Source organism: Leptonychotes weddellii, chromosome 10 (genome assembly GCF_054177405.1).
Source record: "Leptonychotes weddellii isolate Sample4059 chromosome 10, ASM5417740v2, whole genome shotgun sequence".
Classification (NCBI taxonomy): domain Eukaryota; kingdom Metazoa; phylum Chordata; class Mammalia; order Carnivora; family Phocidae; genus Leptonychotes; species Leptonychotes weddellii.
In genome coordinates this window covers 18,012,463-18,030,737 of record NC_138378.1, presented here as the reverse complement: position 1 = coordinate 18,030,737, position 18,275 = coordinate 18,012,463, and positions in this window count along the sequence as shown.

Here is an 18,275-nt window from a genome sequence, read left to right as displayed (position 1 = left end):
TGCCTACCCCACCCCTGTCTACATCATACTCATCAGCGGCAGCCTCTAGTAACAGGTTCTTGTGTATTATTCAAGTCATGTTCTACTTAGAAAGATGTATCTGTAAATACAAGTGTTTGTGTTATATATCAGTTTTACATAAATATAAGCTTACTATACTCTGTTCTGTAACTGGCTTTTTTCCTCACTCGTGTCTTAGAGATCTTTCCGAAAGATTAATGTGTAGATTGACATCATGCTTTTTAACACAGCTTCGGGTTCTCACTTTCTTATATTTTCCTAATCATTTGTAATAACGTCATATCTCTTCTGTAGCAGTAATCATAGAACATTTAAAATAGCGGCAGAAAGAATCATCATAATAGCAATTGATGGAAGGACACTTTATTAAGTGCCAATGCTATGTAAGTCTTTATGTATTATCTTATTTAATCCTCTTGGTAACTCTGTGGGATAGGAGTTATTCTTGTCCTTTACAGATGAGGGAACTCTGGCTTAGAGGGGTTAAGTAACTCAGCTCAATATTTTATACTCAGTGATAGAGGCAGGGTTTGATTGCAGATTTACTTCCTTCCAAGACTGTTCTTGTAACCATTACTCTTTAAAGTTTCTAAGTGTTCATAGGGGCCTATTCTTTATAAAACCTAGTAGAAGCCACTGAGTCACATGTAGTGATGAGAGTGACTAGAGCGTCATGTGGCAAGGTAAATGATGATAAACGAGTTTAACAACCACAGAAGGCACATGGGGCAGAGACTGGGTAAGTGCCCCAGGAGTGGACTGGATAATATTTGCTCCTTTCTCCAGCATTCGGGGTGAGCTCTACTCAGGGATTGGAATAGTTAGTGTCAAACCACACGTTTCCTTTAAGTTGCTCCAGGGCAAGATTCCTCAGCTTAGCTTAGTATAGTAAGCTTTCTTGTTCTGTGCCCCTTTTCTTTCTATGGGATATTTAGATTCCTAATTCTTCTTCTTGCAGTGCTGGACCTTGATATTAATCCCTGGCTATAATAGTTATGATACTTTTGGTTTGCAAATTAAACATAACTATAAAACTTGGTCTGCAAGTTAAAAGGAAAAAATCCAATTTATACTAGCCTAAATGAGAAAGGAAATTTATTGGCTTATGTAACTGACTAGTCAGGCTTCAGGCATGGTTTGATCAGGGTGTTGACTATGTTTCTTTGTGAGTTATCTGGTTTGGTTTTATAATGTGTCAACTTGGCTAAATTGAACTGCACTTTCCAGAATTCCCTTTCCGGAATGTTTCTTGTTAGAAGACATCTTTGGGCAAGATTTAGAGGGTAGAAATGAAGCAGCAGCCATTTTTGTTAGGGAGTGCCTGGGATATCCTACTTCAGAATCACATGCTGTATCCCTTGTCCTGAAGCTGTGTCAGGGTGGCTGGGCTCAGCCAGAGTTTCCAGCCTTGGTTACATGTCCCAGAACTATAAAACCTTCAGCCTGGGGTGCTACCAGTCAAAGCTCCCTCTCCCTTCTGGTGAATCCTCTGTTGGAGCCCTTATTGTGCTTTTGTTCTGAAAATAAGCAGAGCATCCAATCATCTCAAAGATGTTCTCAGAATGCCGCACCTTATTTGTAGGCTCAGGTTCAGGATTTTAATCCCTTCCTTTGCTGGAGGATTCTTGGAAAAGTGGCTCACTTCTCCTTACTAAGACATTTCTGCAATCCTAGGAGCACTGGGAGATGCACCCAGTGTCAGGTGAGGAGAGGCCTTGTTACTTAATAGCCCTCCCCCACCCCCCCCACCCCCGCAAAATGTCTCCTGCTATTAATTTGCATAATAAGAGATTTCTTCCCCATCAGTCCCCCACCCAAGTCCCTCTTCCCAGAGCAAAGAAGGCAGAGTGCCTTGCTGATCTACTTTGGCAGAGATGGTCACCAGCTGCTCTTGCAAAAGAATTCTATTTCTGCCTTACGAGGCAACCCCTTGGGCCCAAACTGACCGTGTGCGTCTTTATGAGACGATCTGTCATTGCTCGCCCAGCGGATGGCCATGAAACTGCCCTGGGATCTTGGTCACAGCCTAGAGCCCATTTTACATCCAAGTGAATACATGGAGTGAGTTTTATTCAACAAATACAACTTTCTACTGGGTCCACGTGGCCCAGGGAGACACTGGGAGGAGGTGAGCTGGGAAGGATGGGCAGGATTTTGAGTGGGGAAAATGGACCTGGGAAGGGAGAGGCCATGAATCAAGCATGGGGGTGGGACCAGAGAGGGCTGAAGTACCACGGGAGGTGATGAATCTGGGGGCGGAGGCCTGAGCTCCGGCCCTGCCACCATCTGGATGGCCTCGGTCGTGGGCACTGTTGTGCGCTGTTCCGTGTCCAAACGGAACAAACCCGCATTTGTAAGTCAGGGGAGCCTTTGATCAGCTGATGGTTGAGAAGGCAAAGAATGGGAAGCTGGGGGATTGGTGTCTGGCCTGTCAAAGGCAAAACGGTGGAGGTCAGGCATCTGTGAGTCTTGCCCAAATCCTGTAGGGCTGGGTGGGTCTTTGCAGTAATCTGTTTCCTAGAAGGCCAGAGGGAGACGAGGTGTCTTAGCCTTCCTTGTTTTCCCAGATCAAGGACCCAGATCAAATTCGGTCTTGTCACCAGATTCGCACGGTCTCTTTCACCAAGTCCGGGTGCTGCTGAGCACTTTGCTGCCGACTGCTCACACCTTGGCCTGTCTTCGGAGGGTTGCCCATGGGCGTGGGCACAGCCCCACAGCCAGAAGTCCCGTGCCGCGCACTGTGGCCCATGGCCCGTGAGGGAATGGGGTGTGAGTGCTCCTCTGGGGTAATCAGGCCCTGGGGTCAGGCTGGGGCTAAGACGTCACCAGAAATCCTACCTCTGTTCTTCCCTTTTCCACGTGCTTCCTCCACACCCTTATGGGGTTGTTCTCAGAGCACCTACACTCAAATCCCTAGCTCAAGCCCTGCTTGTGGGAGAACCCAAGCCAAGACAGCCTCAGTTTCTCACGAGTGCCTCGGGATAGACCACCGCTTTTAACCCTTTGCCTTGACTGCAGATCCTTTTCTTTGCATGACATGCTGTGAGGAGTCCCAAGGCCTGAGGCGCAGAGGTGCAGCTGCTGAAGTCGGTGTGGGGTCAAGGCCCTGCGGCCCCTCCGCTACTCCCAATATCTTCTCGCCTTCGGGAGCAGCCCCCTAGCCAGTCGGTTGGGATTCCACAGACACAGCGTGGAGCTCCGACATGGGTGCTAAAGCCCTCCGGCTCTGGCCCCGTGGTCTCCTTGGCACCCAGTACAGGGACTTGGAGCCTCAGGCTTCAGGCTGGGAGCGGCCCCACTCTCCTGAGCCCAGGCTGCTCCTGATGGGGCTGCCGCGTCCTCGCTGGGGTCTTACCCCACTGGCAGGGCCCTTGTGGAAGGCAAGGCTTCTGGCCAATCCTACAGCCTTCCAGTCTGCTTTGAGATCCCCAAATTTGCAGTGAGGTTCCCACAAACTGGGACCCCACAGACTTCCTGATTATTGCTTTGCATGTGTGCCCATCGATTTAACTCCTGGTGACCCAAAGACAACCATCTTTGGGATGGAGCTGCGGGATCTGGTTTCCCAGGTGAACATCCGTGAGGGCAGCCCATGGAGGTATCAGAGGGTCCATCTGCCTGGCCTGAGTGAACACATGCCTTGCTCATTCAAGAAACTGGAGGGAAGACGCAGAGGTTGGGTTAGTTTGGGCATCGAGTCGATCCACTTCCCTCTGTTGATTACAGTGGCAACAATATTGTTGATTCCTTTAATATTTATGGAGGCCTTATGGGCCAGGCGTTGTGCTAAAGGCCTCTACTCTTCCCGACCTCCCTGTGAAGTAGGGTCTCTTCTTATTCCCATTTTACAGATAAAGAGACTGAGGCTAAACCCTGTGGGAAAGCCACACAGCTAATGTGTTGAGTCAGGTTCGAACCCAGGCAGTCTGACTCTCAACCCAGCCCCCATGGAGCCGTGCCCTGACGCCCCGCACAGGTGCTCGGAGGTGGCCTGCAGGCACGCGCGTGTTCGTATGTGCAGGATGAGGGAGCAGCACAAGCGGGAGGGGACTGTGCCTTGCCTAACGCCTGTGGGCTCTGTGACTACAGTCAGCCAAAGTGCTGGCCTGTTCCAGCTCACTTTTATGTTTTTATTTAGAACCTTCCATACCAGAGCTGATGGCAGAAAATGTGCAGTAAAACGCGGGAGGCCGCTGGGTAATGGCCCCTGTAAAGTGTTAATTGCCTATTGAGACTGCAGACTTTGTCGATGGTGGGGATCTGAGCTATTGACAGTCCCTTATTTATTTCAGGCCCACAAAGCAGGCTCCTCCTCCAAACAGGCTTCCAATCAGTCACGCTTCCCTGGGCCCGCCAAGGAGCGCCAGTCGATAAGTCTGCTTGCTGCCTTAACCCTTTGAAGTTGGTGGTGTGGTCTGTGGGGCTGGCTGAGCCAAACGCCTCATCACAAGGGGACCTGCACCCATGATGGTCACGGAGGAAAGTCCCCGCGGATCAGGCACCCAGTAGTGGGCTCTGCAAGTGTTTCCTCTGATGCTTACAATGTGGACAGGCGGGTAGCATCCATCTGTGTGCAAGGGGCAGTCCAGGCTTGGAGAGGTCGAGTGAACTGAACTGCTTATTATCACGACTAGTTCATTGCAGACCATCAGGGGCTGAACTGTGCTCCCCCCAGGTTCGTATGTTGGAGCCCTAACCTCTAGTACTTCAGAATGTGACCGTATTTGGAGATAGGGTCTTTACAGAGATGGTTACGGTCCAACGAGGTCCCTAGGGGAGGTCCAACACGACAGTGCCCTTGTCAGAAGAGGAAGTTAGGACACGAAGGGAAGACAGCTATCTACACACCAAGGAGAGAGGCCATAGAAGAAATCACCTCTGCTGACACCTTAAGCTCAGACTTCTGGGCTTCGGAGTTGTGAGAACACAACTTTCTGTTTCTAAGCCACCCAATGCGAGGTACTTCAGTACAAATCCCAACCAGGGTCCATATTGAGACGATCGCAGAGGAAGGGGTCTGAGGAAGGCAAAGCCTGGGGCCCAAAGGAATAGTTGTTGGAGAAGAAGGTGTCCCCCCGGCATGAGCTTGCCACTGCTCTGACATGACCAGATTCACCTTTGGAAGGAAAAGACCACTCCGGTTATTGTGCGTGGAGAATGGAAGGCAGGATGCAAGAGCAGAGCAAGGAGACCGGGGAGGTTCCTCACACCCAGCAAGAGGGGACCGTGGCTTGCCTGAGTGGGTGGCAACAGAGGAGAGGTGAGCACAGACTTGAAATGGGATTTGGAGACTCAACTGGCAGAACCTGCTGATGGGCTGGGAGCGGAGCTGAACTGGAGGGAGTTGACCAGATGGTGCTCCGGTTTGCGGCTCGAGCAACCCAGTGTTTGCGGGAGCTATTTACCAGGAGGGAAGACATGAAGAGAAATCAACTGGGTGGCAGATGGTCCCTTGCTTTACAAGGACTGTCCTCGGAACAGGGCGAATTTCTTGAGTGAAGGTTGTTCGAGTCTATTCATTCCTTTCCCCACACCTCATGCCCACACACAAGTTTTTATATGAACCAGAAATTATGGAGTTGCCTTTTCTGCATGGGAACCAGACTCTTATTTTGTCAAGGGTATCACCAAATTTCCCGAATCTTCTTCACTCAAAGCCCTACAACCAGTCCTGACCGCCGCCGTGTGCGCCTTTTGTGTTACGTTTGATCTTGCAACTTCTGTATATGGCAGGTTTTCTTATGGTTTGATACTGGTAACATAAAATTTATTGTTTTAACCCTTTGAAAGTCTGGCCTAAGTACATTCATAATGTACAACCATCACCACTGTTTAGTTCCAGAATTTCTAATCTCCTCAAAAGGAAATCCTGTTACCCATGAAGAAGTGTCTTCCCACTCCTCTCAGCCTTCAGTTCCTGGCCACCACCAGTCTGTTTTCTGTGTCTACAGATGTACCTGTTCTGGACATTTCATCTCCGTGGGATCATGGACTACATGGCCTTTGTGTCTGTTTTTTTCACCTCATGTTTTTAAGACTCACCAGCATGCGTCATCCACTGATCCCTGTTGCATCATATGTCAATCCTACGTTCCTTTTTATGGCTGAATACTATTCCACTGTATGTGTAGACCACATTTTTTTTATCTGTTCATCAGTTTGGGGGTATTTGGATTGTTTTAACCTTGTGGCTGTCACGAATAGAGCTGCTATAAACATTTGAGCTTGAATTTTGGGTGGGATATCTGTTTTCAATTCTTTTTTTTTTTTTTTTAAAGATTTTATTTATTTATTTGACAGAGAGAGACACAGCGAGAGAGGGAACACAAGCAGGGGGAGTGGGAGAGGGAGAAGCAGACTCCCCGCCGAGCAGGGAGCCCGATGCAGGGCTCGATCCCAGGACCCTGGGATCATGACCTGAGCCGAAGGCAGACGCTTAACGACTGATCCACCCAGGCGCCCCTCTGTTTTCAATTCTTTTGGGTAGATACTGGGAGTGGAGTGGCTGGTCATATGCGGACTCTGTGTGTTTAACTTATTGAGGAACCTGTATGAGGCATATTGAAGATAAATTAACGCCCGTTTTAGAGAAGAGGAAATGGAGGCCTATTGTGGCCACGACCACCACCTCTACATGGCCGCCTCTCAGCTCTTTGACTACTGCCCAAAGAATCTCCCTGGTCCTTACGCTCCGACGTTTGATGCCTGCTGGAGATTTCTACCTGGATATCTAACAGCGCCCCAAACACAGCATGTCTGAAACCGAACACACCATCTCCTTCCCCTCATCCCCATAATAGCTCCCTGTCCTCTTTCCATCTCTTGGGTGACACCACTGACCCATCAGCCATCAGCTGGTCATCACCCTTGGCCTCTTAAGGGACAGTAGCCTTATGAACTGCGTGACCATGGGCAAATCATTAATTTCTTTATGCCTGGTTTCCTTGTCCAGAAAGTGGGAGGTAAACTCATTGGGCTGTGTGAGGATCAAGGGAGATCTCTGTCTCTCTTTCTCTCTCTCTCCCCCTCTCCTACTCTGTCTCTGTCTCCTTCTGCTCCCCCCTTCTCTCTCCTCCCCCCTTCTTCTCCCCTCCTTTCCCCACCTTCTCTCTCTCCTCTCTCTTTCTTCTCTCTCTCCCCCCTCCTCACTTTCTCTCTCCATCCCTCTCTCTCCTCTCTCTCTTCTCCCCCCTTTTCTCCTTCCCCCTCCTTCTCTCTCTCTCTCCTTTCTCTCTCCTTCTCTCTCTCTCCCTCCACTCTCCCACCTCCTTCTGTCTGTCTCCTCCCCCATCTCTCCTTCCCCCTCTTTCTCTCTCTCTCAGCAAGGGGCACACACTGTGAGCTCAGCACATGTCATTAGTAATACGGACACTCTGTGGGCAGGACACGCTAGCATCCTGTGGAGCTGGTGTTTCACAAAGCGCCACGGAGAGACCTGGTGGGCTCCCACAGTGCAGCATCAGCAATACTCGGTTCTGTGGAATCAGGATCCTGGCGGGTGCAGCCCAGCAATCGGCACAAGTAACAGACGCCCCAGGTGATTTTCATGCTCAGCCAAGTTTGGAAACTACTACATTCAGCTAATTATATTCTGTTATTCGTAAATGCCTTAAAAACATAGATTGGCCATTTCAATCAAACATAAGCTTCACCATTTCCCTCCCTGAATCTAATAAGATCATCAATCCATGCACCTTCAGATAGATCTCTATTTCTTCTCACTACTTGTATTGAACTTGGGCAGCCTTCTCTACCTGGTCCCCACTGGAGTTGTCTTCTTTCCAGTTGACACACCATTGGCTATAACGCTGGGCACTTTGCAGCTTACCTCGCCGTGTCCTTTGGAAAGTGTGTCTAGTCCTGACCTGTCATAGGCTCTATTGTGCAGAGCCTAGACTCAGGAAGTATTAGTGATGAAGGGAGATGTTAACTAGTGTTTCAAGGAAACAAGTGTTCTGTGTGCAGATGAGCTCGGAGAACACAGGGTTCAACAAAGTGACCCAGGTTCCTTTTCTGCAGGACTTCTCAGGGCCTTGAATATGGTAATGGGCACTTATATGGTATTCTTAAAGTGCAATGAACTGTAACTTCAAGTGACCCAGGCTGGACAAGGAGGGGGGCCTCCAAAGGGAAAAGTTTCTAGGAGGTTAGTTTCTGACCACCTGGTCTGTTTGGTCAGAAGCAGAAGCAAAGCTTGGAGGAAGCCTTCCCAAGGCTGTGTGCTGAGGAAGGGGTCGCCATGGGAAAGTGGCAGTGGTAATGGGGGTTATTGGACATGGAGCATCCAGATCTATCCATTGATCCATGTTGGTCAATATCCATCAGCATCTCTATGTCCCCACTATCTAGATCACCCTCTGGCTCTGAAAAGGACCACTTTGGCTTCTGTAAAAGGCCAGCCCTTCTAATGACCTGGACATTTGGGCTGTCACCGTGTCTTCCACCTCCAGTGCCACATAGATGTCCCAGTCATACCTCCCATCATGTCAAATTGTATGCACCTCCGTCTTCTCCGTGATGAGCCACTTGAGGGCAGGTCCTGTGTCTTATTTTTCTCTCTCTCCCCACCTCCTAGCACAGTGCCAGGCACACAACTTGTGTGGGTCAGTGTTTGCTTGCCTGTCCCATCAGGCTACAGGGACACTGTTTTGTAGGAAGAGAAGAGAGAAGAAGCAGGAAGGAAGGAAGAACGCAGGAGAGGCAAGGTGGCTGGTAAATCCTCGGGGACTGGAGGGCATCGGCAGAGGGCTCTAAGGCCCTGGGGCTGCCCGGCCACATGTCCCCAGACTGTCATCACTAGAGTGCACAGCGTACCTAGGAAGAAGGTCTGCTCAGCCCTGGCACTGGCCCAGCCCAGCTCTGCTCAGCTCCCACCCCCACCCTCCTTGGCAACACCCCAGCGGGCAGTGGGGATTTGGATGAGGCTCAGCCCTGCCTCAGACACTTTGCAATCTTGGGCCTAATTAAAACACCACAGACGGTTTGAACCCCGCATTAAAATTTGATGAGGAATTGATCAGCCAAGCAAACAGGAAATTTAGCTGTGAGTGAAGGTAATGTTTGCTCAAATGTGTAATGAGGCCCACAGGGAATATTTGTGGGGACCTCAGTCATGTCTGGAGCTACTCCTGCTCTTCGATTTCATCTTCCCCGCGTGCCTCTCCCCTCAAAACATACCGGATGCTTCCAGAGGGAGCAGGGAACTAGAAAAGTTTTGGCTTGACTTAAAAATCGCCTTTGAACATCCGAGGAAATCTCAGATCCCCAACAGTGTACTGTAACAAAAGCATAAGAAAGGCGGCCCCGGCGGGGAGGCCTGGCTTCGCCATTTACCAGCTGGGGTCCTTAGTTTGCAATGATCGATTTAGTCATTAGTCATCGGGTGCCTACCGAGTGCCAGCTCTGTGCTAGACCCTGGGGAGAGACTGGTGTGCAGAAGAGTCGTGGTCCCTGCCTCCACAGGGTGTGCAGTTGAGTGGGAGAGGCTACGAGCACCAATTTCCCCATCTGTAAAATGGGGGTATTGTATCTGATTAAGTGGGCTTGTTGGATGAATTGAATGAGAAAATATACATGAAACACAGGGGACAAGGCCTGCACATATATTAAGTGTCAAATGAAGGTTCTTCTACATCCTTTTTCCTTTACGTCCTGAATATGAAGCCTTCTGAGGACTGTAACTCATTCTCCCATTCAGTTCCCTGCAGGTGACCTGACCAGATGTTCACTAACTTACATGCTCACCCCTGGGGGGTATAACCGAGGCTGAGGGTGAAGCAAGTCACAACGGATATACTTGCCAAAATTGGAATTGGTTTAGGAGTTCTATCAGAAAGATCAAATAGACGGAATTCTTCGGTCATCTGGGGTAGGGAAGTCTTTGAGAATTTGCTCCAAAGATGAGACAGAAACACTGGAAGCTTAAAACTTTCTTTGGACACACTCAAGATATCTTAACCAAGGGAAGAGATGAACCTGGAGTGATTTTCGTTCTTTTCAGGCTTTCGTGAGGACATCTCACCCTCAGGGTGGTGGTGTGCCCATGGTTTTCCCTTCTTCATCATCCGCATCTTCATCCCAACGCCCACCATCATCCATTCCCACTCCTGTCACCATCTCCCCTGCTGGCCCTCCATTCCCCCCACTGACACCAGCATCATTAAGATGATTATCATTCTCTTTATCACGAGCTATCCCCTCGTTGGTTTGGTAGACAAAACCAGATTTGGTTGGTCTCTCTTTTATTCCTGGGCTCATAAATAAGTTGGTTGCATTCTTTACATTTCTAAGATAACCCCCCTTTCCTTAGTTCTAACGAAACTTAGTGCATGGTCCCTCACCTCACATGTTTTAATGTCTCTGAATTCAGGATGTCAAAAGACAATTTCCAGCCACAAGTAGAAGGATGGGTTGTGACAGTCTTTGGCATTAGAATGAATAGGTCATTAGATTTTCAAAGATGGGAGGAGAGAGTCTGAGATGACCTCTTCCAGTGTCCTGGAGAACTCTTACTCAGATCTAACTAAAGCAATGACTGATTTCCAAGTGCAGCTTGAAGTTCCGTTGTCAAGTTCTGTTAATATGGAATTCCATTCAGGGAAAAGCAGACGTTTGAGTTTAAATAGGAAGTGTAGGGAAAACTCTGGTTTTCTTCAATATGCTTCAGATGCTGATCATTCCTAAAGTCCCTAGAACAGCCAGAATTAGGAACATAGAATTAGCGGAAGCAGCATGTCACACTGATGCCATGCGTAACTGCTAGTTACCAGAGAGGTTCATTTGGAAGGCCCTTGGGGCTCTGAATATGATTATCCATTACCTTTGTTCTATGGATTGCATATTTTTCATTTACCTTTATAAATGGTAATTGCTGATCTCCTGGAAAGTCATAGATTTATATATATTTATTTTATATCTTGCTATCTAATGGAATTCTATTATTAGCTCTTCAAATCCTTCTACTACTTATCTTACATTTTCTGGATTTGTAATAAAAATGTTTGCAAATAATGCCTATTTGATTCTTTCTTGTCAATAGTTAAACACTTATTTCTGTTTCTTAGCTTATTGCATTGGTAAGAACTTCCATCCAGGTTGGTGTGTTCAGATCTTGCAATACTTATTGAATCAGTTTTGTTCATTAGAACAGTGTAACTTTTCTAGAAAATTACCTACAGGGTTTTTTCAAGACCATCAGTATACAGGCTGTACTGCATTTTCTCAGTTCATTTTATTTTTTATTTTAAAAAAGATTTTATTTACTTATTTGAGAGAGAGAGCAAGAGAGGGTGAGAGAGAGCAAGAGAGAACATGAGTGGTGGTGGGGGAGGGGCAGAAGGAAGAGAGAGAAGCAGACTCCCCGCTGAGTAGGGAGCCCGATATGGGACTCGATCCCAGGACCCTGGCATCTTGACCTAAGCCGAAGGCAGATGCTTAACCATCTGAGCCACCCAGGTGCCCCTCTGTGAATTTTAAAATCTCCCTCATATCTGCTCTCATATCCCCTTTTCCATTCTTAAATTCATGTAACCCAAATGTTCCAGTCTCATGAGTATCAGGATACCATTAAGAAAGATCCCTGCATGTTGAAGACTCTGAGTTTCCTCCTGATCGGCCCATGGGTCAGTCCTCCTTATTTCTTGCTGCTAAGACCAGCCAGAGTGGAATCTGAAGTCCTATTTGTTTTCTCACCCTGCCTCCCAGAGGTAAACACAATGTACATTTTGGAGTATAAAATGTCCGTCCTTTATCTATGCATATACGATATGCATAAATAAAATTTTATTTCTACACAGTTGTGATCCTATCGTCTATTTTTTTGTAACGTGTGTTTTCGGTGTGTTCTTTCTTTCTTTCTTTCTTTATTTATTCTTATGTTAATCCCCATACATTACATCATTAGTTTTAGATGAAGTGTTCCATGATTCATTGTTTGTGCATAACACCCAGTGCTCCATGCAGAACGTGCCCTCCTCAATACCCACCACCAGGCTAACCCATCCTCCCACGCCCTTCCCCTCTAGAACCCTCAGTTTGTTTTTCAGAGTCCATCGTCTCTCATGGTTCGTCTACCCCTCCGATTTCCCCCGCTTCATTCTTCCCCTCCCGCTACCTTCTTCTTCTTCTTTTTTTTTTTCTTAACATATATTGCATTATTGTTTCAGAGGTTCGGTGTGTTCTTTAATGGCTTCTTAATACTCTACAGTGCGGATGAACCATATGCTATTTACTCACTCCCCCGTTGTTTACTGTCAGGTGCATCCATTTGTTTGCCGCCATAAGTAATTGTATGGTGAGCATTTTTGTAAATAAATATTTGTTCACATTTCCAGTTCTTTCCTTAGGATGAAATCCTTAAGTGGGTATGAATAATGTCAGCATCTTTGATACATATTGCCACACTGCGCTTCAGGAATTTGAACTGATTTATACTCCCACCTGCGGTATATGAGTGTCCCGCTCACTCCAGTGTCACCAGTGTTGGATTTTCCTAATCTTTGCGAATGTAATAGATTACCAGTGAAATCACATTGCTGTCTTAATTTGCATTTCTTTGATTATGCGTGGGCTGTGCCTTTTAAATCTTCTTTATTTGCCATTTATGGTTCTTTGTATGTGAACTTTCTCTCTCTGTCCTTGGACCGTGGGTTTCCCTATCTCCGCATTGGTCTTCTTACTGCTAGGGGGGTGATCCAACTCTTAAGAAAACCTTAATGATATTAACTCTTTATCACATATGTTGGAAATATTTTTTTCAATTTGTTGTTAATTTTTAAATTTCTAGAGTTAGGTCTATCAATTTTTTACAGCTTTATTGTTTTGCCTTAAGCCATAGTGAATTCTGTGATCAGTAAAATATTGATTTCAGTTTTCTCTTGCAGATTGAATTTAGGGCATATTGGTGGGTTTGGCACAGAGTTACCTAACTTGAGTGGAAAATCAGGCCTTCTTTAGTGGGAGAGAACATTTTCTTTGAACGAGTCCACAACTTCGGGAAGGAGGACAATGGCACATCCATGGAGGATGGCTTGCTGTCCTGCTCACCCAGGCATCTGGCTCAGCCCGGTGATCTTGGGGTGGCATGTCGTGACATTCTCAACAGTGACCTTTTGAACTTAGAGTTTCCTCCGTTATTTATTTAGCCTAAGCATTTTAAGTTTTTATTTGAATTCCCGTTAGTTAAGGGAGAGTGTTCTATTAGTCTCAGGTGTACAATACAGTGATTCAACACTTCCATACATCAGCCGGTGCTTATCACCGCAAGTGCCCTCCCTAATCCCCATCCCCTAGCTAGCCCATCCCCCACACCCCTTCCCTTAGTTTCCTCCTTTACATGTAAGTCTTTACCCTGTTTCAGACTTAGTTCCTTAGTTCAGTACACATTTGAGATGAAGTTCTAATAATGCATGTGCCAGGCACGTCTATCATGGCCGTACATAGAATTTGCATGGGCAGCACAAATGTGTATAATAGGACGTAAGAGCTTAGCATAACATATACGTTATTTCCGTTAGGCCTCGCAACTGCCTAATGAAGGAGAGAGTGAAATAATTTGTAGATTAGCTGAGTGAAGCTCAGAGGGGTAAGGTAGTTTGCTCAAGAGCTCTGCCTTTGGATTGACCCAGGCAGATCCTGCCTTTGCTGGTCTCCTGGGCGCAGCACAGTAAGGACCTGGGGGCCCTCCAGATCCCACCTGCTTCATTGTGGGAAGGCTTCTTCTATGCTCCTCTTTCCCAGAGGGCTTGGGGGGTTTCTAGAGAAGCTTCCACATGGTCATCAATCAGTCCCGTAGCCACTCTCTTTGCCAGCAAAACTGAGATGACAAAGCCACACCCTGACTTTAGAGCATCCTGTCTCTCTGAGGGTGCTGTCCACAGCGGCACGCCCAAGGGTGGCTGTTTGATAGGCATATTCTAATCCTGGGTTCTTTCGCCAAGCCCTGATGCTCTTGTCACTCTGTGGAGTGAGGGGGAAGGACCTTCCTGACTCTGTGAGCCCCAAATGCTTTGGATGGTGGCACTGGGACTTTGTAATCTGATGACTCTGTTGAAGCTTTCTGTTCATACTGCCTTTGTGGTGCATTCTCTTTAATTGCCCAGGTGATCATGATTCCAGGAGGCAAGAGGGACAAAGAACACTTCCTCCCCCTGATTTATGCTCATTCGATGGGTATGTCATTGCAAAACTGCCCGGGTTCCAAATATATTTCATAGCTCTTAGATTTAGAACTTTTTTAGCCCCCCCATCTGTTTCCCACCCAAGGGGCTCCTGCATTGCAAACATCAGTGAAGGTCCCAGGTTGTAAATAACAGAAATCCACTGGCTAAATTCAAGCAAAAGGAAATCAGTTGGATGTTTGGGACCTCAGGATTGTTAGAGGCGGCGGACCAGGGCAGACACGAGCCCTGTAGATATCTGAATCAGGAAGCCCAGCAGTGATCTTGTGGCAAGACTGGTCTGGCCAGGAGCCCCCATCCTCTGCAGCCATGCATGGGCTCTAGCCATTTCCTCCCACCTCTCCCTTCTTCTCTCAAGACTCAAGTCCTCAGGGAGGGCGTCTGGCTTCTAACCACAGGCTGCTTGCCTGTCCCTGGTCCTGCTTAGATAGTGGCCAGAAGAAGGAGGATCATTTCTTTTTGACCTCCCACATGGGAAGTGGTCACCTCTAATGTCCCTGCAACCAATAATGTACACAAGGAGGACAGACAGTTTCCTCAGAGGAAGCTAGAAAGGAGTAATGAACACTGGGCAGGTGTGGCACTGGTTGAGGAAAGAGCCGGAACCAGACTCATCCATCTACATGGAACCAAGCTGTCCCCAACCCTTAGACCATCAAGGTTGCATTGGTCCCCTTGATCCAGTGTCTCGGCCTTGCAGCATTCACTCTCTGACACAGGGTCCTCCCTGTCATCTGGCTCTATTCCTGTTCACCCTTGTCTGTTGTACATGTTTCTGTATACTTGAACCTCAAGGAGGGTCAGAGTCCTAGCTCCTATTTTATTGGAGGGTACGGTCTCAGTTCATGTCTTCTGGAGACAAGGACTTGGGTGCGGGCTCCTTTATCTGGGAGGTGATCCCGGAAAGCACAGGGGAGAAAGTAGGGAAAGCAGGACAGAGAAGGAAGAAAAGTCCCCCAGAATGGCATGCTAATTAGTATATGATTATAGCTGGGGCTTAATCCTGCTGGGGACCCCTGAGAGATGGTATGCACTTTAATATCTTCCCGGGGTGGGAGGCTGGGACATTTATGTGCTGACTTCCAAACCCCGTTTCTTTTGGAGAATTTAGAGGTGTAGGAACAGGCACTGCAGGGGGGCGTGCCAGCGGAAATCCCTCCACCTGCTGCCCCAGGTGGGTCATGAGGGCGAGGGCAAGTGGGCGGGGCACCAGGAGCCTCTGCTCAAGGGGGAGCACCTGTGCGGGTCGGTGGATTCGTCTCTGTGGGTGGCTGCCTAAATACTCTTACAGAAAATTGACAAAAGACCCCAATATCTTATCAGTCTTTCAGTTCCAGTGGGCTCTGCCAACTCCACCTTGTCCCGTTTTATTACCTTATACCAAAATCACTCAGAAATCAAGGTCAGAAATGGGTAATTAAAAATGTTACATTCACACGTATTCCTGGAGTCACACACTATTCTGTGCCTTCTCACTCAATTCTTTCTTTCTTTCTTTTTTTCCAGTATTATTAGCTCTGGTCACCATGTTATGCACTAGGTTGGTCCTCAGACCTTATTCATCTTATCACTGGAAATTTGTACCTTTTTACCAACCTCTCCCAATTTCCTCCACTTTCCAGCCCCTGGCAACCACTGTTCTACTCCTTGTTTCTATGAGTTAGATTTTTTTACTTATGTTTTCTAGATTCCACATACAAGAGATACCATGCAATATTAGGCTTTCTCTGTTTGGCATGTTGCACTTAGCATGATGCCCTCCAGTTTCATCCATGTTGTCTCAAGTAATGGGATTTCCTTTTTTTTTTTTAAGGTTGAATGATATTCCATCCATTGTGTGTGTGTGTGTGTGTGTGTGTGTGTGTGTGTGTGTGTGTGTATCACATCTTCTTTACCCATTCATCCATCGACAGACACTTGGGTTGTTTCCCTATCTTGGTTCTTATGCATAGTGCTGCAATGAACAGGGGTGCAGATATCTCTTCAAAATAATGATTTTGTTTCCCTTGTATATATACCCAGAAGTGAGATAGCTGGATCATATGGTAGTTCTATTTTTAATTTCTTGAAGAGCCTTTATACTATTTTCCATACTCACTCAATTCTTTAATTTCTACCAGATTAATACATTGCCATAAAGGCAGCTTCCAAATGCAGTGATAATCATAACAATCCCTGCAGCATGGAATAGATAATTATATTGATGAACAATTATTTGTAGCCCTATAGGAATATAAGAATACTTATTGATTTCCATTGTTATTGTTATCTTTTCACATGCCTCTTACCTGTATTCAGGCTGGGGCTAATTGACAGGATTCGTAGGTGGAAGTCTTCGGATAGACTTGGAAAGATTGCCTGAGCCCTGGCGATGCGTGAGCCTGGAAGACTAATGGGAATAGTGTCTAGTTTTGTTCTTTATACATGTGAGCTAAGGGGCCTTGATGGGAACTGCACGACATATTTTTGTCAGTGAGGAACTGTTTGACCTGCATAGTATTTTTGGATGATGGGTTTTCCCACAGTCCTCAGGCCTCTGGCTTTTCCTTGCCCAGGCTTTGCTGATGAGACCATGCAAGAAGAAGCCTCTTGCATCACCGGAATGCTTCAGCAGAGAGCATTTCGCATTGTGGTTTGGCTAATTGGTCGGGCAATAGATGATTTTCCACCAAGAATCCCCACCATGGTTTTGCTCCACTTCTCAACAAAGATTTAAGAGGTCAGTGGCTTAGAGACTTCTCCAGGGCATTGTTACTTTGACAAGATATACCAGGGTCATCGACTAGTCTGCACTTGGTATTATCATAAATAATTAAAACAAAGCTATGCTTATCAAAACAAATGCACTAAGCAATATGTCTGTTCTGCTGATTCCCGTGTTCAAAGGGATTAGAAGATTTAGAAATTAACCAGATAGATCTGTCTTTAGACACTGCCCCCAAATGAGTGACTGAATATTGATCTATGTCCTGGAGGATATGACATTGTATACTTGATCTTAGTCAAAAGGCCGAGAAGCGATTAGGATATGATATTATAAACGGCCATGGTTTAATGAAACATGGTAGGGAAATGGGGCTGAAAAACTGGGTGAGAATTCTGATCTTCTTTGTAAATGTGCCTTCAGGTAAGCTTGTGTGCTTGGGTTCCTGTTACTGCGTTGACGTGATAAGCTAATGGGCCCTATGCTTCAGGAGAAGCGTAAAGGTGAAATGAGAGAATGTATGAGCAAACACTTTGTAAATTCAATAATGGTATGTAGATGTTGCATGCTTTTGTTGTTAAACGTGATATATAGCTCACTTCTCCTTTCCCCCTTCCTGGTTTCTCTCTAAGGCAGGGTTTCTCAGCCTCAGCACTATTGACATTTGGGGATGGATAACTCTTTGTGGTGGTAGGAGTCCTGTGCATTGTAGGATGTTCAGCAGCATCCATGGGCTCTACTCACTAGACTCTTAGTAGCATCATCCAAGTCACGACAGCCCCATATCCTTCTAGAAGTTGCCATATGTCCTGGGGGTGGGGAGAGGAGGTGCAGATTAGGCCTTGATGGAGGACCTCTGCTTTAAGAGCAGAGGAACTGCTGCTGAAAGTTTCTGGAAGTTCTTTGGACCTTGTTTCTTTACTAGTTGGTGGCATCACCATATGTTAAAAGTGCCTGCAGTCAGTCATTCTCTGCCATTCTCTTTCTTCTATTCCATGGTGCTGGGTGGATGTAATAAGCAGTTCAGTCTAAGTTACACTTGGTAACAAATAATCCCCAAATCTCAGTGGCTTAAAATAGCAAACATTTCTTGTTCACGCTGCATGTACACTTCATGTCGGATCTGGCTCTCTCCCACACACCTGGACTTTGGGATCCAGGCTGATGATGAAGCCTCCATGGGACAATGGGACATTGTCAGTCTGTGCCAGAGAGAAAGGAAAGCCATGGTACATGATGAACTGGCTCCTCACTTTCTTTTTTTTTTTTTCACCTTTTTATTTTATTTTTTTATTCTTATGTTAATCCCCATACATTACATCATTAGTTTTAGATGAAGTGTTCCATGATTCATTGTTTGTGCATAACACCCA